Source organism: Siphateles boraxobius, unplaced genomic scaffold (genome assembly GCF_051911475.1).
Source record: "Siphateles boraxobius isolate OS27281-9 unplaced genomic scaffold, OSU_SipBor_1 26, whole genome shotgun sequence".
NCBI classification, from domain to species: domain Eukaryota; kingdom Metazoa; phylum Chordata; class Actinopteri; order Cypriniformes; family Leuciscidae; genus Siphateles; species Siphateles boraxobius.
Genome location: NW_027508876.1, coordinates 9,680,280 through 9,706,158, shown reverse-complemented (window position 1 = coordinate 9,706,158; position 25,879 = coordinate 9,680,280). Strand labels below are relative to the sequence as shown.

At 47.6% G+C, this 25,879-nt stretch overlaps 1 protein-coding gene and 1 long non-coding RNA gene across 2 annotated transcripts in view; one reads left to right on the top strand and one right to left on the bottom strand.

The window, feature by feature from the left end:
- The window catches only part of LOC143751717 (ADP-ribosyl cyclase/cyclic ADP-ribose hydrolase 1), a 177,430-nt gene that overhangs the window by 135,928 nt on the left and 15,623 nt on the right, over positions 1–25,879 (top strand). The window lies entirely within an intron of this gene.
- The window catches only part of LOC143751722 (uncharacterized), a 70,626-nt gene continuing 64,119 nt past the window's right edge, over positions 19,373–25,879 (bottom strand). Inside the window, exon 2 of the long non-coding RNA XR_013207292.1 lies at positions 19,373–19,696. This is a non-coding gene — a long non-coding RNA (uncharacterized LOC143751722). The remainder of the gene's footprint in view (positions 19,697–25,879) is intronic.

Genomic DNA, 25,879 nt, shown 5'->3' with positions numbered 1-25,879 from the left:
CAAAAACTGTTGGCATTATTTTACTGGCAGCTGCGCTAACTCAAAAAGTTTAACTTACAGACACGAGTTAAATAATATCTACAAGCCAGATAAAACTCACAAGCACTCAACATTATGTATTACTTTTTAAGTTAATCTTCAAAAACTTATAAACTTGACTTCAATTTCTAAAATGTATCAATACAACTGGAGTTAAAAAACAATTTAATATAACTTAAATATTGTTATCAAAAAATAATCTGTTATAAGCTGAAAGACAAAACGTCTCGGTTACGTATGTAACCCTAGTTCCCTGATAGGGAACGAGACGCTGCGTCAAACGCTGCGGGAACGCCCCTGCGTTGTGCGTCATGAAGCACGTATGGAATCAGCCCAATGGAGAGATGAAACGTCATAGGCGGGTGACGTCATCGACCAGGAAACTATAAAGCACCCCAAAAACACAAGCGCATTAGCTTCTGATAGGCTTGAAGGAAGCGCTAACGGGAGTGCCGGGAGTATGGCGGAGCGACGCAGCGTCTCGTTCCCTATCAGGGAACTAGGGTTACATACGTAACCGAGACGTTCCCTTTCAAGGGAACTTCGAGCTGCGTCAAACGCTGCGGGAACGCGAATACCCACGTCGCCATAGGACCAAATGACCGTCATGTGAGACTAGCGCACAGAGGACGAGAGCACCTGTGCCCCAGGGGTAGAGCTTAAGTCTAGGTCATAGAACTTAATAAAAGTATGCGGTGAAGACCATCCAGCCGCATCACAAACATCACTCAGGGAAACCCCCGACAAAAGAGCTTTAGAAGCAGCCATACTCCTGGTAGAGTGAGCTCGGACAACCAAAGGTGAAGGCTGGCCAGCCGACTCATAAGCAAGTGAGATAGCCTCAACCACCCACTTGCTCATTCTCTGTTTAGACGCCGGACACCCTTTCCTGGGTGGCCCGAAACATACAAAAAGTTGTTCTGATTTCCTCCACAGGGCAGCTCTGTGGACATAAGCGTCTAATGCCCTAACAGGGCAGAGTGAATTAAGTTTCTCCTGGTCCGATGACATAAATGGAGGAGGACAGAAAGCCTGCAGAACCGTAGGTCTAACAATATTAGTAGGAACCTTAGGAACGTAACCTGGTCTAGGATGCAGAAAAGCTTTAACCATGCCAGGTGCAAATTCCAGGCACGAGGGTGAAACCGACAGAGCCTGCAAATCTCCGATTCTTTTTAGTGAAGAGATAGCAAGCAAAAAGATAGTCTTAAAAGTGAGAAACTTCTCGGGAACTTCTTCGATAGGTTCAAAAGGAGCTAGGGAAAGACCTTCTAATACAATGGCCAGATCCCAAGTCGGCACCCTCGTACGAACTGCTGGCCTCAGCCTCAAAGTGCCACGGAGGAAACGAGTTATAAGCGGGTGTCTCCCAAGAGAAACTCCACTGAAAGGGACGTGGTAAGCAGCTAGTGCCGCCACATACACCTTTAGTGTGGAGGGGGATAACCCTGTGGAGAAGCGCTCCTGCAGGAATTCCAGCACTGCACCCACTGGGCAGTTAACTGGGTCCTGCAGGTGTTCTCCACACCAAGAAGTGAAAAGTTTCCACTTCAAGGCATAAAGCTTCCTCGTGGATGGAGCTCTGGAGTTAAGAATGGTCTCAACAACCTCGGTTGAGAGACCGGAGTCTATGAGCTGGGCCCCCTCAGAGGCCAAGCCCACAGTTTCCACAATTCTGGGCGGGGGTGAAGTATCGTGCCCCCCGCCTGGGAGAGTAGATCCCTCCTGACCGGGAGCTCCAAAGGAGAACCGTCCAGGAGAGAAATCAGGTCCGCAAACCATACTCGGGCCGGCCAGAACGGGGCTACTAGTAGTAGACTGACCCCGTCCCGGCGGACCCTCTCCAGAACTCCTGGTAACAGAGCAATCGGGGGAAAGGCGTACAGACGTGACCTCGGCCACGGCTGCACCATAGCATCCAACCCCAGGGGGGCTGGAAGAGTGATGGAGAACCACCGATGACAATGAGTGGTCTCCTTGGAAGCGAATAGGTCCACCTCGGCGCGACCGAAACTCAACCAAAGGAGCTCCACCACCTCGGGGTGGAGTCTCCATTCCCCTGGCCTCGGCCCCTGCCTCGACAGGGAGTCTGCTACCACATTCAAATACCCAGGGAGATACATTGCTCTCAGAGATAGTAGCTTCCCTTGGGACCACAGGAGGATCTGACGGGCCAACTTGTAAAGCCGGCGAGACCGCAGGCCCCCCTGATGATTTATATAAGAGACCACCGACGTGTTGTCTGATTGAACTAACACATGATGGCCTCTCAGGTCTGTTAGGAAGTGTTTCAGAGCCTGAAACACAGCCAACATCTCTAGACAATTTATGTGCCACGAAAGATGATGATCCTGCCACAGACCTTGGGCTGGGCGACCACTCATGACCGCCCCCCACCCTGTGAGGGAAGCATCCGTCGTTAGCGTTATGCGACGACAAAGAGCCCCCAGCACAGGACCTTTGGATAGGAACCAAGTTTCTCTCCACATGACCAGAGCACGAAGGCAGCGCCGCGTGACTTTGAACGTGCGGAGCGGATTTCCCCTCGGGGAGAATCCCTTGGTCCTGAGCCACCACTGTAGCGGTCTCATGTACAACAGGCCGCAAGGTATAACGTTGGACGCTGCTGCCATCAGACCCAACAGTCTCTGAAACTGCTTGACAGTGAGTAGCTGGCCTAGCTTCACTTGTTTCACAGCTGAGAGTATCGAAGCGATGCGGGTCGGAGAGAGTCGCGCCCGCATCGATACCGAATCCCAAACGACACCCAGAAAAGTGGTCTTCTGGGAAGGAGATAATACACTTTTCTTTGCGTTCAGCCTCAACCCCAACTTTCTGATATGAGCGAGGACGACATCTCGATGCCGAACCGCCATCTGCTCGGTCTGAGCTAAAATCAACCAATCGTCGATGTAATTGAGAATACGAATGCCCTGAAGCCTCAGAGGCACTAGTGCTGCATCCATGCATTTCGTGAAAGTGCGGGGAGATAAAGCTAGGCCAAACGGAAGAACCCTATACTGGTACGCCTCGCCCCCGAAGGCGAACCTCAGGAACTTCCTGTGTTGTGGAAGGATGGACACATGGAAGTATCCGTCCTTCAGATCTATCGTGACAAACCAGTCCTCGGACCTGATTTGAGACACGATCTGCTTGATAGTGAGCATCTTGAATTTTAGCTTCCCTACCGAGCGATTCAATATGCGCAGGTCTAAAATTGGACGCAACCCCCCATCCTTCTTTGGAACGATGAAATATCGGCTGTAATAACCTGACTCCAAACTGGGAGGAGGAACCCGTTCTATAGCCTCTTTTTGAAGGAGCGTTTTCACCTCTTGTTCCAATACCAGAGCCTGCTCGGGGCCCACCACTGTAGGCAGAACCCCTCTGAATTTTGGTGGACGACACCTGAACTGGATAGCATAACCCTTTTCTACTGTCTGCAGGACCCAATGAGATATTTTTGGAAGGCTTTTCCACTCTGCCAGAAATTCTACTAAGGGTACCAGCCTCTCGAGACTGGCCTCTGGTGTAACTTGAGCAGCAGACGCAGCGCCCTGTAACGGCGCACCGGCAGGGAACAACTGGTCTGACCGCTCTGAGACCCTCCTCAGAGGGAGCGAGCGTCCCTCGGGAAAGCGCTCGCTGGGATCGTCTGTGCCCCGGCATAAAGGCGGGGTTGGCAGAACGAGCCCCTGAGGGCACCGAGGAGGAATGGGCACCGTAAAAAGAGGTGAACACCTTTCCGCCTCGGTGGGGACCACCCTCAGCATCCTGAACGGCTTGGCGTCAGGACTTCTTCTTAGCCGAAGCCTTCTTAGCCAATATAACTGTCCTCAGATCAGTTCTACTGGGAGAAGGCTTCGGCTGAGAGTGTCGCGGCTGAGCCCACTGTCCAGCAGGGGGAGCACGAGACGCGACACTCTGCCTCTGCTGCGCTCTATGTGATGAGCTCGAAGACGGCCGGGGCTGCTCCCGCCCAGCAGCCCCAGGGACATGAACTTTAAGGGGAAGAAACTTTTTAAAAGCTGCAGTTTGTTTCTTTTCTTCTTGGAATTTATCGATAACTGAATTCACAGCATCACCAAACAACCCCATGGGAGAAAGAGGAGCATCTAAAAGAAAAGCTTTTTCTCTCTCTTTAATATTAGTCTGATTTAACCACAAATGTCTTTCTGCGGCCACCAGAGCTGCCATAGAACGACCCATTAATTTGGCCGATTCTCTGGTGGCACGCAGGGATAAATCAGCAGCCTGACGCAGTTCGCGAACTACGTCAGTACTGACCTCCTCACTCTCACTCATGTCCCTTAGCAGATCAGCCTGGTATGCCTGCAAGATTGACATAGTATGCAGACATGACGCAGCCTGACCTGCTGCCGAATATGCTTTACCCACCAAAGCCGAAGTGTTTCTTAAAGGCTTGGTGGGTAATGCCGGTGCCTTAAAAGATGATGCTGCTTCGGGGGAGAGATGGCTCGCAAGCGTCTCTTCCACACGAGGCAAAGCACCATAACCATGAGCCTTGGCTCCCATAATATTAGCGTATGTTGAAGTCTGGGGACTAAACACTCTATATGACACCGGTTTTCTCCATGATTTCGACACCTCGGTGTGGAGATCATGGAAAAACGGCAGGCACCGGCGTGGAGGCTGCACACGTGACGGCAAAAATCTCTCATCCAACTTTGATTTAGAAACAGACTCCTGTCTAGTCACTGGCCATTCAATATTAAGTTTTTCAACAGCTCTTGTTAACACCTCCATAAGCTCATCACTCTCAGGAGTGTGGGGTGGCGAATCCTCCACATCCCCCTCAACACTAACAACATCAAGTTCCTCAGAACTGGATAGCTGCAGCATTGGTGCCTCAGCCCGAGCGGAAGAAACCGCAGCGCGTGCTTCCGAACCCGGGACTGAGGCACTGGATCTCACAGGTGAAGGGAGAGATAAGGCAGAGCCCGTCTCAAACCCCGCTGTGAGATCCATCTGCGATCCCCACGATAAGCGCCGCCGCCCTGCCTCGGCAGAAGCGGGACCCGAACCGCGGGGAGCGCGCACCGAACCGCTCTCCTCAAAGAGCGATCGGCGGGAGCGGAGCGTCCTTAACGGCAAACGCTCGCAATGCTCACAGTCTGCTCCCTCGAGAGCAAACTGGGCATGCTGAACTCCCAAACAAACAACACAAAGATCATGTGTATCCCCGCTCGTTAAATAACGCGAGCAGGGAGGAACACACTTTCTAAACTGCTGTTCGTCCGCCATAATCTCTCAATATATATATATATAGGGATAAATTGTTTGTGTGGTGCAGGGTATGTAAGACAGACAATATCACACAGGGACAGATTCACATGTAGCGCGACTGAAAGCACAGAAGCTAATGCGCTTGTGTTTTTGGGGTGCTTTATAGTTTCCTGGTCGATGACGTCACCCGCCTATGACGTTTCATCTCTCCATTGGGCTGATTCCATACGTGCTTCATGACGCACAACGCAGGGGCGTTCCCGCAGCGTTTGACGCAGCTCGAAGTTCCCTTGAAAGGGAACGTGATTTTTACAAAAAACATAATGGCGTATGTAACAATGAAATGTGTTTGACCTATTTTGACACCAATGTGAATCAGCAAAAATGGAAATGTCACTTTTTCAGAATATTCAATTTTAAAGATAATTGATCAAATCCACAGAAGCTTTAAGGGGTGTTTATTTTAAAGTGGTTAAACAATGTTTTTATGCTTGTTTTGCATGTTCAATTTTCTCAAATGCAGATTCTGGTTTCTCTGCATTGGGAAAACATTTTTTTGATAGGCAACTAGTCAATTTGATTGGTAAAAGCCATATATAGGCTAGTGACTTAAAATGTATAGAATTTGACATGAAAGATGACAGTGACAAAGATGACAAAAAAATGCACTGATAATCAATTTAAGATTATTGGTTCAGATTAAATGATTTTAAAATTACTGAAGTAGTTAGTTATTGCAACACCACAGTATTTTAAATTGGTAGAGATTTTATTATAATATTAGGTCAACGCAGCCTACATGAGTGATTCGGCAGCTGAGGAAAGTGGGTCGCCCACTTTGTGAGGAGAGTGAGTCGCTCGCTGAGGAAAGTGAGTCGCCCGCTGTGTGAGGAGAGTGAGTCGCTCACTGAGGAGAGTGAGTCGTTAGCTGAGGAGAGTGAGTCGCTGCCTGAGGAGAGTGAGTCGTTCGCTGTGTGAGGAGAGTGGGTGCTTCTCATTTCTTATTTGTGCATCCTCGTTTCCTTTCTTAGCTTCCTTTCCTAGCGCCTCAGCTCCTCCCCCTGTAGGTTGTGAGGGAATGACGCAAGGAAAGAAAATGAGGATGGAGGAATCGAATGAAAGCATTTTTTATACATTGGAATACTTGATCACTTGAGCGTCACTTCATAGCGTCATCAGCAGTGCTCAAAGGATATGCCCTTATGTTGTTGAAGTTTGTTTATTTAAAAAATTCATAATGAATGATAATAATGCAAGATACCCTGTTGAAATATGTGAGATGTGTAGTTTATATAAACAGCAAGGGTAAAGTATAAATTCAAATTATTGTGACCGATGTGAAGGGGGAGGAGAATTTATACGTGTGTCACGTTTAGTCAATAAAACACTTCCGCATAGGATACACCTGTGTATCCTCGCTCATGAATCCTCTGAAAGCCTCCTCACTCCTCCATCGTCGACTCCTCACGGTGCAATTAGAGAATTGAGATGTCCTTCAAGATGGCTGTGCTTGATTGGTTTCCGGGTCATAGGATGGAGGACAGAGGAGCGAGGAGACGAGGAGGGATATTGAGAAGCACCCAGTGAGTCGCTCGCTGAAGAAAGTGAGTCGCCCGCTGTGTGAGGCGAGTGAGTCGCTTTTGCACACTTTGAGGTGTTCCCTGGCGTTTTAATTAAGTTTTAAAATTCAGCATATCCTTCAAGCAATAACTCTTGCTCTGCTGCGGAGAAAAACTGAGCGCGCTCTTTGGCCATGGTGAGCAGCCAATAGAAGCGTTGCAGATCAATGTTTCTACTATCGATACATATCCCCTTTTAAACCAGGGCATGAACGCGCAATTATCTCAGATAACTCAATCCAGCTATACTAATCATAACCGGCAGGAGTGTTCAAATAACCTAATTAGCCGGATCATGATGAGCACGATGATATTATCTTGGATGTCTCGTTTGATCTCGGATGTTTTAAGCAACGTACGAAGAATGGGCCCCTGATCTGAATAGTTTTTGATTGTTATCATTGTTGAGATTCTTACACTGATTCTTGATGTCTGTGTGAGTCTACATGATCCTGTGAGAACATTTTCTGCATAATGACTTCATAAAATCTTTCAGAGGATCACATCACTGCAGGTATTTCTGCAGTAATATTGGCATGAGAAATTAACAACTAATATAAAACAATTTAGTTGCTGGGCAACTCGTTGTGCTGATGAGTTAATCAAGTCAACCACCTAGCAGTCATTATCTTTCTCTCTATATCTACCCTTGTGTTTGCAGTCATTCGTTGTCAGATTGTTGTTGGTTTATGTCTGCTGTTTCCTTTTTATGTCCGGTGTCTAGTTCCTGTTCTAGTTTGTTTTGCCTCGCCTTTCGTTCATGTTGGATTAACTGTTGTTATCACTCTTGGATTCTCTCTGGAATTACAGATTGTCAGTTTGCGCCACCAGCCCACTGCAGTCTGATCCTTGCTGCCAAAGCCTGTCATCCCTTACCTGTTGTTCTGCAACATCTGACTGTCTCTCTACTGTGTTTCTGAGTTTATTTATATTTTAATAAATTCTCTATTTATTGCATTCACTACTGGATCCCATTGTTATTTCCCTGACATAACAATCTGACCAAGATGGATCCAACGAGTGCTTCCGAGCTGAGGGACATTCTGGCTAACAACAACGCTCGTATGGAACACCAAGAGGAACAAATTAAAGTGAAGGGGCGAGCAGTTCTGCTTTTGGTAGCGCAGGTGTCCAAGTTATCTGCCCAGTTCCAGAGTCCGAGGCTGGGAATCTGACCACTGCACCTAGCCCACCATCCGTTCCCCCCATGGGAACTGCTCATCACAGTGAGCCAAGATTATTGCCTCTGACTGCCTATTCTAGTGAGCCACATTTGTGTCATTCATTTCTGGATAAGTGTTCCCTGTTTTTTTTTTTTTTTGCTCTCCAGCCATATGCTTTTCTGTCATTGCAGTCTAAATTGGCTTTGGTGATTACACTGCTGTCTGGTCGAGCGGCTCTATGGGGAACGGCAATGTGGGAACAGAAATATCAGTGCTGCTAGATTCCTTTATTTGTCATTTTCATGGTGTACATAAAAAGGAAATTGTGTTTCACACCTCCACCACTCAGTAATTCAGTGCAGTAGTAACCAACCAATATACTAAAATACACAATAAAAAAGAATAAAAGAATAAAATACATTATCAATTTCAAATTTCAAATCACGTTCTCTGGTTAAGCAGTCTAACAGCTGTGGGGGAAAAGCTATTTAATAGCCTACTAGTTCTTGCTCCTCGTTACAGTCCGTTTCTGATGAATTCAAGAAGGTGTTTGACCGTGCTGTCTCTGTACGGTAACTTGGGAGAACGAGTCGAAGGTCCGCACAGGCTTATAAGGGGTAAAGCCTCCGCCCGGTTGTCCACATGGTTGTGTGTTTGTGCCTGAAAGTTTATGGTCCAATGTCATCCGATGGGGTCATTGTTCTAAGGTAGCTTGTCATCCGGCGGTGGATCATACTATTTTTCTCATTAAACAGTGGTTCTCCAAGGCAACGCATTTCATCCCTCTGCCCAAATTACCCTCTGCCAGAGAGACGGCGGTTGCTGTCATTGACCATGTCTTTCCCATTCATGGCCTCCCGACGGACGTGGTCTCTGGCCCCAATTTGTTTTCAAATTTTGTAAGGAATTTTGTCCTCTGGTTTTCATCCTCAGAGCAAAGGTCAGACTGAGAGGGTAATGCTTATTGGGTAGGGTAGATTATTGTTTATTATGCTATTATGGGTGGTTGCCCTGCAAGCTTAATAAACAAACTACAGCTGGTCCAAAATGCAGCAGCTAGAGTTCTTATCAGAACCAGGAAGTATGACCATATTAGCCCAGTTCTGTGAACACTGCATTGGCTTCCTATTTAACCTCATATACATTTTAAAATATTGGTGATTACTTACAAAGCACTAAATGGTTTAGCTCCCCAGTACTTGAGCGAGCTCTTAAAGGAGAACTCCGGGCAATTTTTTAGTTAATCTTGATCGTTATACCTTTGTGAGTAATCTCTATAGAAAAAAAAAATGAACTGGATTGATGCTTCTAACACAGAGCTGTTCCCGCAAATACCCAGAGCTCCCACTCAGCTAAAATGGCAGTTATGGGGGCATATACATAAAGAGTGTCTTTGTGCCTCATAACAGACACAAAATGCAATTAAAATGTCTGTCCAACCTGAACAGGGCCCATACATGTGAACAAGATGCGCTTAGCAACTTAGCCATTGTTTAAAATCAACTAAATAGTGTTTTAGACGGCTAGCTGTAGTCTCGCGCTGAAGTCCCGTGGGAACTCAGTTGTAGCCGGAAAAAAGTAAACAGTGTGCACGTGGGAGGAGCGTAGTGTGTGAAGAGTGATGATCGGAGTTGCTCACAAGTGAAGAAGAAATGGTTCGCGTTTGTGCCGCTCCGAATCGTGGCAACAGAATGCGAAAATACAAGAACTTAAATTTTCATCGTCTTCCTTTCCATGACCTCGAGATTCTGCAGTTGTGCTAGTTGTACTTCAACTTGATGTGGAAACTCCCATACATGTACTACGCGTTAAAGATTACCGCATTTGCAGCGAACACTTTGACAAGGATGACTACACAGACACAACACAGCGGGAGCCATTCCGTGGACGAAGACGTGTGCAACCACTGTGGAGGTAATGTAAACTTTATTTATCCTTCCATTTGGGCACACACGGCTTGAGGAGAGTTGTGCAGTAATATGTTTTTGAAGTCTTATTTGCAAAACTTTAATTATTTCACTAGCTTCTGTGTCTTCAATTATATTTGAATATATAATATACTCCACCAATCCGATTCGGGTTTTTTTCTATAGACATTACTCACAAAGGTATAACGATCAAGATTAACTTAAAAATTGCGATCTCAAAATTCCTGCCAGTTGATAATACCTAGAATATCAAAATCGACTTCTGGCGGCAGATCCTTTTCCTATTTAGCACCAAAACTTTGGAACAATCTTCCTAACATTGTCTGGGAAGCAGACACACTCTGTCAGTTTAAATCTAGACTAAAAACACATCTCTTTGACCTAGCATACACATCTCTTTGACCTAGAATACACCTAACATATTATAAACTTCTATAATTCAATGTTAGGCTGCATAGATTAGGTCAGCCGGAACTGGGAACACTTCCCATAAATCCTGATGTACTCGTTACATCATAAGAAGAATGGCGTCTATGCTAATATTAGTCTCTCTGTTTATCCCGAGGTTAACCGGAGTCTGCCGGATCTAAGCCGTATCCAGATCTGATGAAGGACCTGCGCCTGGACACGACGACAATGCAGTCGTGAATTGTCAACTGGTCTATCCCCTGTGAAGGCCTCCTTCCCTTTACCTCTATACAGATAAAGCGTTGTCAAAATAATTCCAGTTCACACGGCTACACGGAAGTGATAAATAATTCTGTATTATAAATTTTTAAGGCCAGACAAGTAATTTGTTGAGGTCAATTTGTAAAGAAAGACTACACACCTGCGCACATATATATTAAAATGTGCATACCTATAGACTAAACTCGTAATAAGCATGTGCATGCAGTCAGCGTTTTTGAAGTGTGCGCAGAGATAACCTTTTTTTTTTCAAGGCTTGTACCTTTGAACCTATTTTAAGGTTTGTGCAGAGTTCTAAATTAACTTTTTTACTTGGTAGCACTGGTGCTCCCAACTTCAAAAAGTTAGGAGCACCAGCAAAAATGTATGAGCAACCACCAAATTTGACGTATAGCTCTGCCAGTAGAGTGGAACGACTGGCCGCATTCTGGTGATTAAAAGCCTTAATAATCGATCCTGATTTGTTTTCCACACACTTGTCCCTGCATTTTTTTTTGTGCTCTCCGTGCTTTATCAAGCTCTTGTGTTTAAAATGTATTGGTTGTCGGTGGTGGCCGATGGACACTGTCATCCTTTCTTGCCCTCGTTTTTTTTTTTTTTTTTAAAGCTGTGATTTTACCACTGGATTTCATAGCTTTGTAAGATAAAATCCTTCTTTGCTAAACCTAATAATTATATTGGTATATCATCATATCAATATCAAAAATTAGAATAAAAAAGTAGCATTAAAAAGTTTATTTTAACTAATAGTCTAATTTTCTACCATATGCAATCGAATACAATTAGCAGCTAGCTAACAACAACTTGATTAGCACCTTTTTTTATGGTTTCACCTCACTCCAGTTTTTTTTTGGTATTTTTCTTCACATTGTCATATAAAAAACCTGAAAATACTGTAGTTTATCCTAACCACTCTTACTAAAAATAAATTTGGTAAGCACACTTACGTTATCATTTTAAGAGGTGTTCTGAGTTAATGTGTTTTTATTTGTTAACATTAGTTAATGCATTAGGCTAACTAACACGAACCATGAACAATACATGTGTTACTGTATTTATTAATCTTTTTTAATCTTAGTTAATAAAAAAATACAGCTGTTAATTGTTTGTTCATGTTACTTCACAGTGCATTAGGCTAACTAATGTTAACAAATACATATTTTGATTTCAATAAGGCTACTATTGATGATTAAATGAACATTAACAAAGATTAATAAATGCTGTAGAAATGCAGTTTATTAATAGTTAATGTTAACTAATGTAGTTAACTAGAGTTTAATAAATTGAACTTTTGTTATGAAAAGGTAGAAAGAGGACCCAACAGCGAGATGCGGCAATCAACAGTCTTTAATTAACATTCAACTGTCCTTAGCAAAAGACAATAGTTCGGGGGAAAAACTGGAGAAATCAGGATCGGCCACTAGGCTCTTAACGAGAACAGAAATCCCCTCTTCTGGACAGCAAACAGTGCAGATGCGGTCGGCGACTGCTGAATCAGAGAACCCTCGAGCCTCCCGTGAAGAGAGTAGACGCCAGCTGTAGGTCTATGGCGAGGCAGAGGATCTCAGCGTCCAGAACTGAACAGAATTCTGAGAGCAGATAACACACTAGTACTTGCAGGTAAATGAGCATCAGCACACACCACGATAGGACAAGACAGGACACAGATGAATAGAGTGAGCGTATAGCATGAGCTTTTACATCGAATAATCTGACAAAGAGCACGGACAGGAAGAGCTAGAAGAAAGAGAAGCAATCAGGGGAAGATTAGGAAACAGCTGGTGAAAACCAGCGCAGAGAATGAGGAGAGTGGAATCAGCAGAGGAGATGAGATAATGAGGGCGTGAATGCGAGTAAAGGTGGGTAAATGTGTGTGTGAGTGTATGTGAACGACCACAAGAGGGAGACAGAGAAAGATAGAAGAACCAGGATCATAACAACTTTATTGTAAAGTGTTACCGATTTGTTATATGCTGATTCAGACAAGTAGGGGTAACTGCAGCCTGGAGCAATGGGCGTGCCATAAGGTCGGAAAGGAATGGGGCGTGCCAAAAGGAATGGGGCGTGCCATAAGGTCTTTACATTTGGACGCGAAACCTTCCTGATCCGCATAAAAGCGAGCCATAAACGTAATCACTATTGGCCAACAAATAATTATACAAGACCAAATACATTTCTTTCACTGAAAAAATAGCAATAATGATATTGAGAATACATTCAAATTACCTTACCTTCGAAACCTTCTTTATGGCGCGGGTTACATGACGTCATCACCACAGCAAATTTTTTTAGGGCTTATAGTGGATGTGGATCAATCATTAAAAAACGAATTAAATTATTATTTTAAAGATAAAAATGTCTCCTGACACTATTAAAGTCACACTAGTTTTGTACTTTAATTTAAAGTATATACGAACTAAAGTAATGTTATATTTATTATAATTTGACAGCAACTGTTTTTGCTGTTTAAAGGCAAATATATATATATGTTTGATAAAACACTCACCATATAATTATAAAATAGGAGTCAAAACTGTTTAATAACCTTATTTTAAGTGACATTAATCAATTAAGCAAAACAAATGTTTACGGTTATGTATGTAACCCTCGTTCCCTGAGTAGGGAACGGAGACGTTACGTCGGATGACGACGAATGGGGTTTCGCTTAGAAAGCCTATCAACTTCGAGTATTACAAAACGAGCCAATGGCAAAGAAATGCCATGGGTCTGCGGAATTTGCATGGCGTAACTCCGCCCCACCTCGTGGGTATAAAAGGAGGAAGCCGGCAGCAAGCAGATATGTTTCTTCGCTGAGGAGCCAAGACTGAGCTCAGGCGATCCCCGCGGTACAGCGGAAAGTGGCAGGCAGACGTAATGTCTCCGTTCCCTACTCAGGGAACGAGGGTTACATACGTAACCATAGACGTTCCCTTTCGTTGTCACTCCGAGTTACGTCGGATGACGACTAATGGGGTTACCAGTCTAATCACGCCACCTTCTCAGCTGTCTTCCAGTGCCCTGCGTAAATCGAGATCCCTGACGAGACTGGACGAAGGACTCCATTTAACACAGGAATACCAAGGTACACTGGGAAGCATATCCCAAGCTAGGGGAAGTATGCAATTAATGCCAACCCGGAGGGGGGGGGGACTTAGAGAATACACATATGACCCGAAGGAGCATATGGAGAACACTGGGGTATCCAGCCGCAGGTGGAATATTTCAACCCCAGGGGTGGCAAGGTGGCTTGCCAAGGGAAAGACACATGCTCCAAGAGGCTTACAGTGGAAATACACATGTGGGGGTCGCTCAGGGGAGGGACCATGCACACAGGAGGCACCTAGCCGACGCACAGGCAATAGACACTGGCGCCAACGTCAGGAGTGCTGGAGGAACTCAGGGCTTTCGGGGAAGCTCACCTGAGGAGAATATCGCACGTATCCAGTCCGTGGAGTGGAATGGCGAGCAAGCGAAGACACCTGAGCGGGTCCAGTACTAGCTGGTTGAAGCGAGTACATGAGAGGACACTGGCTCCACTCGGAGATTGTAGAATCTGGCGAATGTGTTAGGTGTCGCCCAGCCTGCAGCTCTGCAGATGTCTGTTAGCGAGGCGCCATGCGCTAGAGCCCAAGAGGATGCCACACTCCGGGTGGAGTGGGCAGTCACACCAAGGGGGCACGGTCGACCTTGCTGCTGGTATGCCAAAGCAATGGCGTCCACTATCCAGTGAGACAACCTTTGCTTGGAGAGAGCCTTTCCCTTCTGCTTCCCACCATAACAGACAAAGAGCTGGTCTGAGGTCCTGAAACACTACGTCCTGTCTACATAGGCGCGGAGAGCGCGTACTGGACAGAGCAGTGCCAAGGCTGGGTCTGCCTCCTCCGGGGGCAGCACTTGCAGGTTCACCACCTGGTCCCGGAAGGGAGTGGTAGGAACCTTGGGAACATATCCAGGCCGGGGTCTCAGGATCACGTGAGAGTAAGCCGGCCCGAATTCCAGGCACGCTTCGTCAACGGAGAATGCGTGCAGGTCCCCTACCCTCTTGATGGAGGCCAGAGAAACCAGGAGCGCTGTCTTCATAGACAGGAATTTAAGCTCGACTGATTGCAGTGGCTCAAACGGAGCACTCTTCAGGGCAGTTAGAACCACTGAGAGGTCCCAAGAGGGAACGAGAGGAGGGCGAGGCGGATTTAGTCTCCTCGATCCTCTCAGGAACCTGATGACCAGGTCGTGCTTCCCCACCGACTTACCTTCGATGAGGTCATGGTGTGCGGCAATAGCGGCAACATAGACCTTCAGGGTGGAGGGAGACAGCCTTCGCTCCAGCCCCTGTTGAAGGAAGGAAAGCACAACGCTGATCGAGCATCTCCGGGGGTCTTCTCGGTGAGAAGAGCACCAGCTGACAAAGAGGTTCCACTTCAACGCATAGACGTGTATCGTGGACGACGCCCTAGCGGAAGTGATGGTAGCCGCCACCGCTGGTGGTAGGGAACTCAAACCTGCCTCGTCCCGTCGAGGAGCCACACGTGGAGGTTCCAGAGATCGGGACGATAGCACCATAGGGTGCCCCGTCCCTGAGAAAGAAGGTTCTTCCTCAGAGGGATCGCCCAGGGAGGTGCTGTCGCGAGGAGTACTAGTTCGGGGAACCAGGTCCGGGCGGGCCAGTAAGGGGCAACCAGGATGACCTGCTCCTCGTCCTCCCTGACCTTGCATTTGCGCAAGAAGGCTCACTGGGGGAATCGCATACTTGCGGCCCTGCGGCCAGCTGTGCGCCAGAGCATCCGTGCCGAGTGTCCCCTCGGTCAGGAAATAAAACTGGGCGCAATGGGTCGAGTCGTGGGAGATCTATCTGTGCGTCCCCGAACTGGTCCCAAATCAGCTGGACCGACTGGGGATGGAGTCGCCATTCTCCAGGGAGTGGCTGAAGCCGCGAGAGCTCGTCGGCTGCACAGTTCAGCGCTCCGGGAATGAAAACGGCTTGAAGCGACCTCAGATGCTTCTGACTCCATAGGAGGAGGTGGCGGGCGAGTTGTGACATACGGCGCGAGCATAGACCACCTTGACGGTTGATGTACGCTACTGTGGCGGTATTGTCTGATCGGACTAGTACGTGTTGACCCCTGAGCAGCGCCCGGAAGCGGTGCAGGGCAAGGCGTACAGCCAACAACTCGAGGCAATTGACATGCCATAGCCGCTGGGGTCCTGTCCAGGAGCCAGCAGCAGCATGTCCATTGCACATGGCGCCCCAGCCCGTGGTTGAGGCATCTGTTGAGACAACAACATGCCGGGAAGCTCGTTCATGGGGGACACCTGCCCTGAGAAAACTGAGGTTCGACCACGGGGTGAAGAACTGACGGCAGATCGGAGTAACTGGTAGTCGGAGCGTGCCGTGTTGCCATGCCCACCTCGGGACTCGGTCGCGAAGCCAAAGCTGAAGCGGTCTCATATGAAGCAATCCGAGCGGCGTGACCGCGGCTGCAGATGCCATATGCCCCAGGAGCCTCTGAAAGAGTTTCAGTGGAACCGCAATCCTGCCCTTGAATTGTCTCAGGCAAGTCAGCAGTGACTGCGCGCGCTCGCTCGTAAGCTGCGCGGACATGGCGACCGAGTCGATGTCCATACTGAGAAAAGAGATCCTCTGCACGGGGCAAAGTTTGCTCTTCTCCCAGTTGACCCGAAGGCCTAGGCGAGCTAGGTGCCGAAGCACTAGGTCCCTGTGTTCGCAAACCTGATCTCGAGAGTGAGCTAGGATCAGCCAGTCGTCGATATAACTCAGGATGCGAACCCCGTGTTCCCGAAGGGGAACAAGGGCAGCCTCGACGACCTTCGTGAAGATGCGAGGAGACAGGGCTAGCCCGAAAGGGAGAACCGCATACTGGTATGCCTGCCCCTCGAAAGCAAACCGGAGGAACGGTCTGTGTCGAGGAAGAATGGAGACATGAGAGTAGGCGTCTTTCAGGTCGATCGCTGCAAACCAATCCTGGGGCCGTATGCATTCGAAAACGCGTTTGGCGGTGAGCATCTTGAACAGCATCCTGTGAAGGGTGCGGTTCAGCACGCGCAAGTCCAGAATTGGCCGTAACCCACCGGTTTTCTTGGGGACAATGAAGTAGGGGCTGTAGGAGCCGGACCTCATCTCGGCTGGAGGGACAGTCTCGATTGCACCCTTCGCCAGCAGGGTGGCAATCTCTGCTCTCATGATGCGGGCATTGCCACCGACCAAAGTGGAGCGGACTCCCCTGAAGCGGGGAGGAGACCGTGCGAACTGAATTGCATAGCCGAGCCTGATGGTCCGCGCGATCCAGCGGGACAGACGGGGAAGCTCTAACCAGGCTGCCAGGAACTGAACCAGCGGGATCATGCGAACCACAGGTGTCCCCCCGGAGGGGCAGCGAAGCGGAGTAACTGGCCCAGACGTGGACGGCATAGCGGCCCGGTGTGGGGGTACAGTTAGCAACCGCGCCCTGGCAGAGGGGGCCAGGGGAGGACCAGGCTGCTCGTCCCGCGGGGGCCTGCTCTGCCAGGGGTCTGGCGACAGAGGGGGACAAGGGCGAAGCGGTCCGTGGACGGCACGCCGTGTCAACCGCCTCTGGGACAGAGGGGGGCGAGGAGAGCACGGCTTGTGGGCGGCACTCTGTTTTGCCCGAGAACTCTGTGAGCTCAGGGAAGAGGGGATTGTTTCTGTCTTTAACCACATTAGGGTGCTGCCCACCCGTGGATGAGCAGCGGGGAGTGGAGAACAAAAGATTCTCCCCCGGCCCTCCACCGGGGGAAGGAGTGGTCCTGCTACCACCTCCTGAGAAACAACCATCATCCCTGAGCAGCCCGTCTCAGGAGCGCCGCTTGGCCCGGCGTTTAGCGGGGGGCGGGGCAGGAGAGGGCTGAGGCGCCTTCTTGCGGCTTTCTCCGCGACCGGCCCTGGGTTGAGGCTGCTGCGTGGTCCGGGCGGGAGGGGCGGGAGCCGCAGGAGGGCGCCCTCGGCGGGAAACAGGTCGAGGCGTCTGCCCGGCCGGCTGGGTGGAGGCAGCAGCGGGCCGGCGGGGCAGAATGTGTTTGATGGCCTCGGTCTGTTTCTGGGCAGTTGAAAACTGTTGCGCAAAATCTTCAACTGCACCGCCGAAGAGGCCGGCCTGGGACAAGGGGGCGTTAAGCAGACGGGTCCGCTCCGCGTCCAGATGTCTCTCCTGGACCACAGCTGTGGACATCACCAGACCCAGGGAGCGCGCGGTAACCTTCGTCGCCCGGAGAGCAAGGTCGGTAGCGGCGCGCAGCTCATCAAAGAGCCCTGGGTCTGTCCTGCCCTCGTGCATGTCTCTGAGCATCTGGGCCTGGTAGACCTGCAGAGTGGCCATAGCATGCAGTGAAGCAGACGCCTATCCCGCCGCTCTGTAAGACTTCGCCACCAGGGTCGACGAAAATCTACAGGCTTTGGATGGGTGCTTAGGCTCGCCCCGAGAAGAAGCACTCTGAGGACATAGTTGCATGGCAACAGAGCGTTCAACCGGGGGAAGCCCAGTGTACAGACGGGCAGCTGCCTCATCGAGGGGAGGAAAGGTGGATGAGACCAGCGAGCGGTCCCGAGAAGACAGGGGGGTCTTCCAGGACTTCGAGATCTCATCATGCACATCCGGGAAGAAAGGTATTGGGGTTTGCCGAGGACGAGGGTCGGCGGCCTTACCCAAAAACCAATCGTCCAGCCGCAAGCGCTCAGGACAGGGTGGAGGCCTCCACTCAAGTCCGATGCTCGCGGCTGCCCGGGAAAGCATGGCCGTCATCTCCGGATCAGACTCGAGCACAGCCGTATGCACACCGGAAGGTGGCAGCTGTGACGAGCCCTCACTTCCAGAAGACTCAAACCCGCCTAGTGATGCTGCAACAGACATGGCATCTTCCTCTGTAGCTTCAACTGAAACACGCGGGCCACCAGAGGGTAGACCCGCGGGAATCAGCAGTTCGCTAGTGGGCACCGTCATTGAAGAGGGGGGCTGGGGTCGCGGACACATAGTCGGCGCCTTGTTCCAGACCGTAACCCTCAGGTCACCCTGGCCACCAGCCGCAGGGCGGGGGGTGGATTAGGGGACTCTCACTCTTGCGAGTTCACGGAGTCTCGACCGTAATGACGCGATGGTCATGTTCCCACAGAGAGAACATGAGTCATCCACGACCGCTGCTCTAGCATGATCAATGCCCAAACATACTATGCAACGCTCGTGCCCATCAGAGTCCGATACCAATCTGCCGCAACCAGAAGTACACGGGCGAGACATCTTTAAAAAGACGTGCCACGTGTAAGCTCTTTTTGTGAGAGAAAACTCAAGTGTTGAAGCACCCGGTGAGAAACGCACCGACTGGCAGACCACTGCAACAGATCAGCAGGAAGCACGCTCTCGCCGTAGATCGCCGTCACACCAACACTCGAGGTACTCGTTTGTAAAGCTGACAATTCAGAGATGGCTTGTGGAGAGAAGAATACACTTGGCTCCGAAGCGAAAACATATCTGCTTGCTGCCGGCTTCCTCCTTTTATACCCACGAGGTGGGGCGGAGTTACGCCATGCAAATTCCGCAGACCCATGGCATTTCTTTGCCATTGGCTCGTTTTGTAATACTCGAAGTTGATAGGCTTTCTAAGCGAAACCCCATTCGTCGTCATCCGACGTAACTCGCAGTGACAACGAAAGGGAACACCGTTTTATGCACAAAACATTTATTCAGTTGTCATTTTTCAACAATTAATTTTTTGAAATGTCAATTGAATTTGTCATCAAAGGCTGTGTTCAAAGTCAAAACTCATTCCTTCACTCATTCATACTGCAGTAGCAGTCCATAGAACAGAAGCCATCAAACTCTTTATCTGAATAGATAGAACGCAGTAAAGACCCCCTTCTTTCCATTGCCGCAATACCCAGTGGTGTTTTTGTAGAGAAATCCACAGGTATCACATCTGGTGAGCTTAAACTCCACCCTGTATTCCTCAATCACATCCGGACTGACAGACTTCCAGTCAACGATACCTACAAGGAGAAATTAATTTTTAAAGCAAAAAAGGAGACAAAGACGCACAGTGGACCATCTTGGTGTCACTACTCTGAGGAGACAAAGGCACTGTCTGTTTGACTACTTTGCACATACTTATGTGCTTTATAAAATCAGACTTATTTATTATGGTTTTTGAGCAGTGGAAGCAGTGAAAGTGCTTGCTTTTTCTGCATTCCAAGTGGCAGTCAAAGAGGATCAAATCTATAAGAATCATAAACAACAAACAAAATTTAAAATAGGAAAATTCATATATATAGCAAAACATGTTTGACATAAGTTTCCAATTATGATACGTAACATCACCATTCACGTTATTATTTATAACCTAACAAGTTATCTGTAAGGTAACAGGCATGCATATCACAACTTGTAACAGGCATGCATATCACAACTGAACTTATATTTACGTTCATTACGAACCGCGCAAAGTCTGTGGCTTTGCAAATGACTGTATCTTGTGATATTCACAAGGTCTAAAAACACTGATTGAACAAAATGGACATCGATCTTCAGTCTTCAATGCAAATGTAGTCATTAATTAATCTCAATGTAACATGTGTCTGTCAACAACAATTAAATAATTACCAAAGCTGAAAGATGTAAAGCAAAGAGAACAACAAATTATGATATCGCATACATGTATTACCTCCACCATCTTCTTTCGGTCTAAAAATGACGATTTCTTTTAGCTAAAGGAAATGACGTATAACTATGGTTACTGCTGATTGGCCAACGCAGTTGCCAGGAGGAAACTCCTTTCACCAAGGAGAAACCTTTCGACACGCCCCCTTCCTTTTGCCATGCCCTACATTTTGCCACGCCCATTACTCCAAGCTGCAGCTACCCCTGAAACCGGCGTAAGACGCCTCGTGAGTTCAGTGTTGGACAGATCAGCCTCATTTATAACCACTGCGTACGCACAAAACAGGCCCTGAAAGAGCCATACGCCACTTACGATGCACAAGTTGTGATTTATAATAAACAATTTGCGCACTTGAATGCAAACTCTGACCCATGCGTACAAACATTTTGGAGATGGAGCAGTTTGGAGACACTGATGGTGTTGCAGGTCAGACCAATGCATCTCAGCCACTACCACCGCACGCTCCATCCCCCATAGACTGCCTCTCACCAAGCCACAGGCTGCTGAAGAAAATATCTGAGAAATGGCAGCTAACGGCATTATTGAGCCCTCGGACAGTCCCTGGGCTACACCCATGGTCATGGTGCGGAAGAAAAAGGTGGCATGGTGCCCTTGCGTGGACTTTCAGCAAACTAAATGCGGTCAACCGCAAGGACTCATACCCACTGCTGCGCATTGACAATGCATTGCATTATGTAGCTGCATCCTGTGTGGTTTACTTGGATGATCTGTTGGTCCATGCCAGAACTTACGGGAGGTCCTGACAGCCATCCGTAGCACTGGGTTGTGGTTGAACCTGGCCTTTCGACTGCTAAAGGCTGCTCTCATTGATGTGCCTTTCCTGGCCTACCCTATTCACTAGCCTCATTGGACGCTGAATTTCCACCAGCCAGAGGGTCAGGTGGCAAGGTGGCTGGAGATCCTTCAAGAGTACGACTTTGAGGTTCAGCTACGACCAGAATGGCAGCATGCTAACGCTGACACCCTCTCCAAACGTCCATGCTTCGCTTACGAATGTCGGTACTGTAGTCGCCAGGAAGAACTAGGTCTGTGGCCATCGTCGGCAGCATTAAGGTCGGGTGACAGCGGTGGAGATGGGGAGCCGTTCACCAGCGAGCAGCTGAGGCTACAGCAGACCGTCTGCAACTCCTGGTTCCCCACGTTCTGCGGCTGGTGGTCCTCCGTTGGGTTCATGAGGCAGCTGGAGGCACCTTCAAGACAATGCTGCGGCAGCGGTTCTACTGGCCGGGATGTTATATAATAATATAATAATAACCTTTATTTTATTAAGCGCCTTTAAAAGCAGCTTCTCCAAGCGCTGTACACACAATAGACAATTGTTAAAAGTAAACGCATCACATCAAAAAACAAAGACAAAAAAAAATACATCAACAGGTAAATGCAAGTTTAAAAAAGTATGTCTTAAGTTGACCTCTAAAAATGGCACAAGTCTGGGCTTCCCTAAGTGCAAGAGGCAGAGAATTCCAAAGGACAGGTGCATAGAAGGAAAAAGTCCTGTCACCCATAAACTTTAAGCGAGTTTTAGGTATAACCAGCATGCTCGACTGTGAGGAGTGCAATCTGCCAGACCGTGCAAAGATTTGTATGTAAGCATCATAATCCTAAAATCGACTCGGAACTTAACTGGGAGCCAATGCAAGGATTCCAAAACCGGAGTGATATGGTTGCATATTCTGGACCCAGTTAAGATCCAGAATCTTATTTTGTACATGTTGTTGAAGCTTGTGTAGTTTAGATTTAGAAACTCCGGCTAAAAGGGCGTTACAATAGTCAATCCGAGAGACGACGAAGGAATTTATCAGCTTTCCAGTTACAGGAAAAGTTAACATAATCTAAAATATGTTTTAACAGTGCTCTGAATGAAAGAATCAAATGAAAGATTAGCATGAAAAATAACTCCAAGGTTCCTCATTTTAATCTGGATACCCAAAACAGAGCCATCAAAAGTCAAAGACAGAGAACCAACTTTGGAAGTTTGATGACGATAACCAATGAGCATAACTTCAGTTTTATCACTGTTCAAATACAGGAAATTATTACGCATCCAGGTTTTTATTTCAGTAATACAGCCAGGAAAAAAAAAATCAACGTCGGAGCGCTCATATGGTTTTGAATATATATAAATCTGTGTATCGTCGGCATACCAATGATAACGGAGGCCGAGTGATCTCAAGAGATAGCCAAGTGGTGATAGATATATGTTAAAAAGTAAAGGGCCCAGAACTGTCCCCTGGGGAACACCAGTGAGAACAGAGCTAATCTCAGACCTATGATCATCCATTGAGATGAACTGGGAACGGTCAGCAAAGTAGGACCGAAACCACATCAAAACTGTCCCCCACACACCAGACACTCTCTCAAGAAGTGTAAGCATTAGACTGTGATAAACAGTGTAAAAAGCGGCTCTTAAATCTAAAAGAATGAGAATAGATGTTGCACCAGAGTCAGAAGCCATCAACAGATCATTGGTGACCTTAACCAGAGCCGTCTCAGTACTATGAAATTTACGGAATCCCGACTGAAGTGGTTCAAAGAGGTTATTAATTGTGAGATGGTTACACAAATGAGAAGCAACAATAGCTTGAGTATTTTTGCCAGAAACGGAAGGTTTGAAATAGGACGATAATTATTAAAATCATCCAGGGCAACATTCTCTTCTTTTGGTACTGGAGTTACCGCAGCAATCTTTAATGCTGCTTGAACAACCCCAGTCTGCAAAGAGTCGTTCATAATACTGAGAACAACCTCGCACAGGACATAAAAACAAGATTTAAATAAGCATGTGGGAAGAGGATCAAGCAAGCAAGTGGAAGCTTAACTGCTTGATACCTCCCTTTTAAGAGTCTCAGTATCAAGAAGAGGAAAGTTAGTTAGAAAAGTACCAGTGAACCCAGGTGGCCAATGGAATGAAAGAGTAGAAACAGATGAGACAGAGATTTGTTTAGGAACACTATAAATTTTTGAATGGAAGAAAATAAGAAAAGAGTTACACAGCGGCTGAGAAACAGGCATGGTAGTAGCAGCTTTAACTTGAAGAAGTCTGTTTATAGTTTTAAATAAATGCCTTGGGTTCTCTTGATTGTTTTCAATAAAGAAATACAAAGATCTTTCAATCTCAATGAATGCTCCGTAGTCACTTAGAAGATCCTTCTAGGCTAGATAATGAACATTCAAGCCAGTGCGATGCTATTTTCGCTCCATTTTCCGACAGGCAGCCTTCTTAGTGCGCAGATTGTCTTATACCATGGAGCAATGCAAGCAAAAGTAACCTCGCGTGACCTCAGGGGAGCAAAAGTGTCTAGATTAACAGCAAGAGCGTTATTCAGCTATGAGACTTTCTCCTCCAAAGATGTGAAGTGCAGATCACTGAAAGTGGAAACAACAAAATTCAGAAAAGTTACTGTTCGGATGGAAGGCACACAAGATTTGCGCAATACCAGATTAAAAAAGACAGCTGAATGATCAGATAATCCAATATCAACAGATGAAAACTGTGATACAAATGAGCTATTTGTAATCACAAGATCCAAACTATGGCCTTTACAATGAGTACAATGAGTTGGGTCCGTTTCCCATTACAGAGGCCGGCAACCGTTTTGTCCTGGTCAGTGTGGACTATTTTACGAAGTGGCCAGAGGCGTATGTGGTGCCGGATCAGACTACTCCCACTATGACGCAGCGACTAGTGGACGAGATGTTTGCCCGGCTTGGGGTGCCGGACGAACTGCATAGTGACCAGGGGCGGAACTTTGATAGCCGATTGTTCAGTGAGGTGTGCCAGCGATTGGGGGCGAAGAAGACAAGAACCACTCCCCTCCACCCGCAAAGCGATGGACTAGTTGAGCGGTTCAACCGCACCCTGGCCACCCAATTTGCAATCTTGAACAGTCAGCACCAGAGAGACTGGGACCAGCATCTGCCTCTTTGTCCTGTGGTCATATAGGACAGCGGTGCAAGAGTAGAGTAAACAACATAAAAACATCAAGCCAAAATGTATTTATTTAAAGCAAAACTGAAAACAAACAGCATTGGGCTCAGTGCTCATCACTCTCATCGGCAAGAATCCAAATATGTTTCCATATTTGACATGTAACATTTGGTTGATTTTATTATTATTCTATTGGCTATCTGTTATACTGTTGTGTTCACATAATACATACAGTATACATATATACAGTTCTAGTTCTGTTATTCAGGATGCCTGTTTTACATTGCACATTCTGACACTGTGAGGCCACAGTAGGTGTGCGCTCTGGTTGTGTGGGTTCCGGAAATAAACGAGTGAGCTGATGCATTGAAAGTGAAAACTAGTTGTTATTTTTTACCAGCATAACATATACAAACTATTATTCATTATGTAAACAAGGCTTTGTACTTCACGTGTTCCAATATCCACGTAAAACAGCATCCTTCACATGATGGATATAAAAATGTGTTTGGTTGGTTGCTGGGTACGCTTACAGTGGACCATTTAAATTGAGCACTGTAACTTTTATGTTTGGTTGACTGCATTTTAGTTTGAAGATGAATGTGTGCGGCACTATGTACATGTGAGGCGCCTGCAAGATCAGTTGAATTTAATAAAATAAAGATATATATAGAAAACGTCCTCGGGTAACGACTGTAACCGTTGTTCCCTGAGAAAGGGAACGAGGACTGCGTCGAACGACACTTTGGGGGAACGCCCCTCAGCGCAGCATCTCTGAAGCATGAATGAAACTAAGCCGATCTCTGATTGGTGTTGCGTCATGACGTAATAAGTGACGGCATACAAGCGGAAGCTATAAAGGACGCCGGGCACACATGAGATGTCATCTTCTGTGATGAAGCAAGCGCTCCCAGGCAGGGGAAGGCGTGGCGAGGGGACGCAGTCCTCGTTCCCTTTCTCAGGGAACAAGGGTTACAGTCGTAACCCGAGGACGTTCCCTCTCGAGGGAACTCGGACTGCGTCGAACGACACTTTGGGGGAACGAGTACCCACTATGCCACAACGCGCCCTGCCTGTCCTAGTGTGAAGCTGCTCACAGGCACACTTAGGACGAGAGCACGAGAGTGCCAGGCGTAGACGGGATGTCCAGACTGTAAAACCTAATAAAGGTGTGGGGGGTGGCCCATCCTGCTGCATCGCACACCTCTTGGATTGGGGCCCCCGAGAGGAGGGCTCTAGAGGACGCCATGCCTCTGGTTGAATGAACTCTCACGGCCAAAGGCGAAGGCAGATTGCGCACCTGGTAGGCCAAGGAAATAGCATGGACAATCCAGTTGCTGATGGTCTGTTTGGAGGCGGGAAGACCCTTCTTGGGCGACCCAAAACACACCAGCAACTGGTCTGACTTCCGCCATGAAGAGGACTTCTGAATGTAAATTTTTAGAGCTCTGACAGGGCAGAGCAGATGAAGTCTCTCCTCATCCGCCGTCACGTGAGGTGGAGGATGAAATGCCTGCAGAACCGTAGGCCGTGACGCATTAGATGGCACCTTAGGCAAATAGCCCG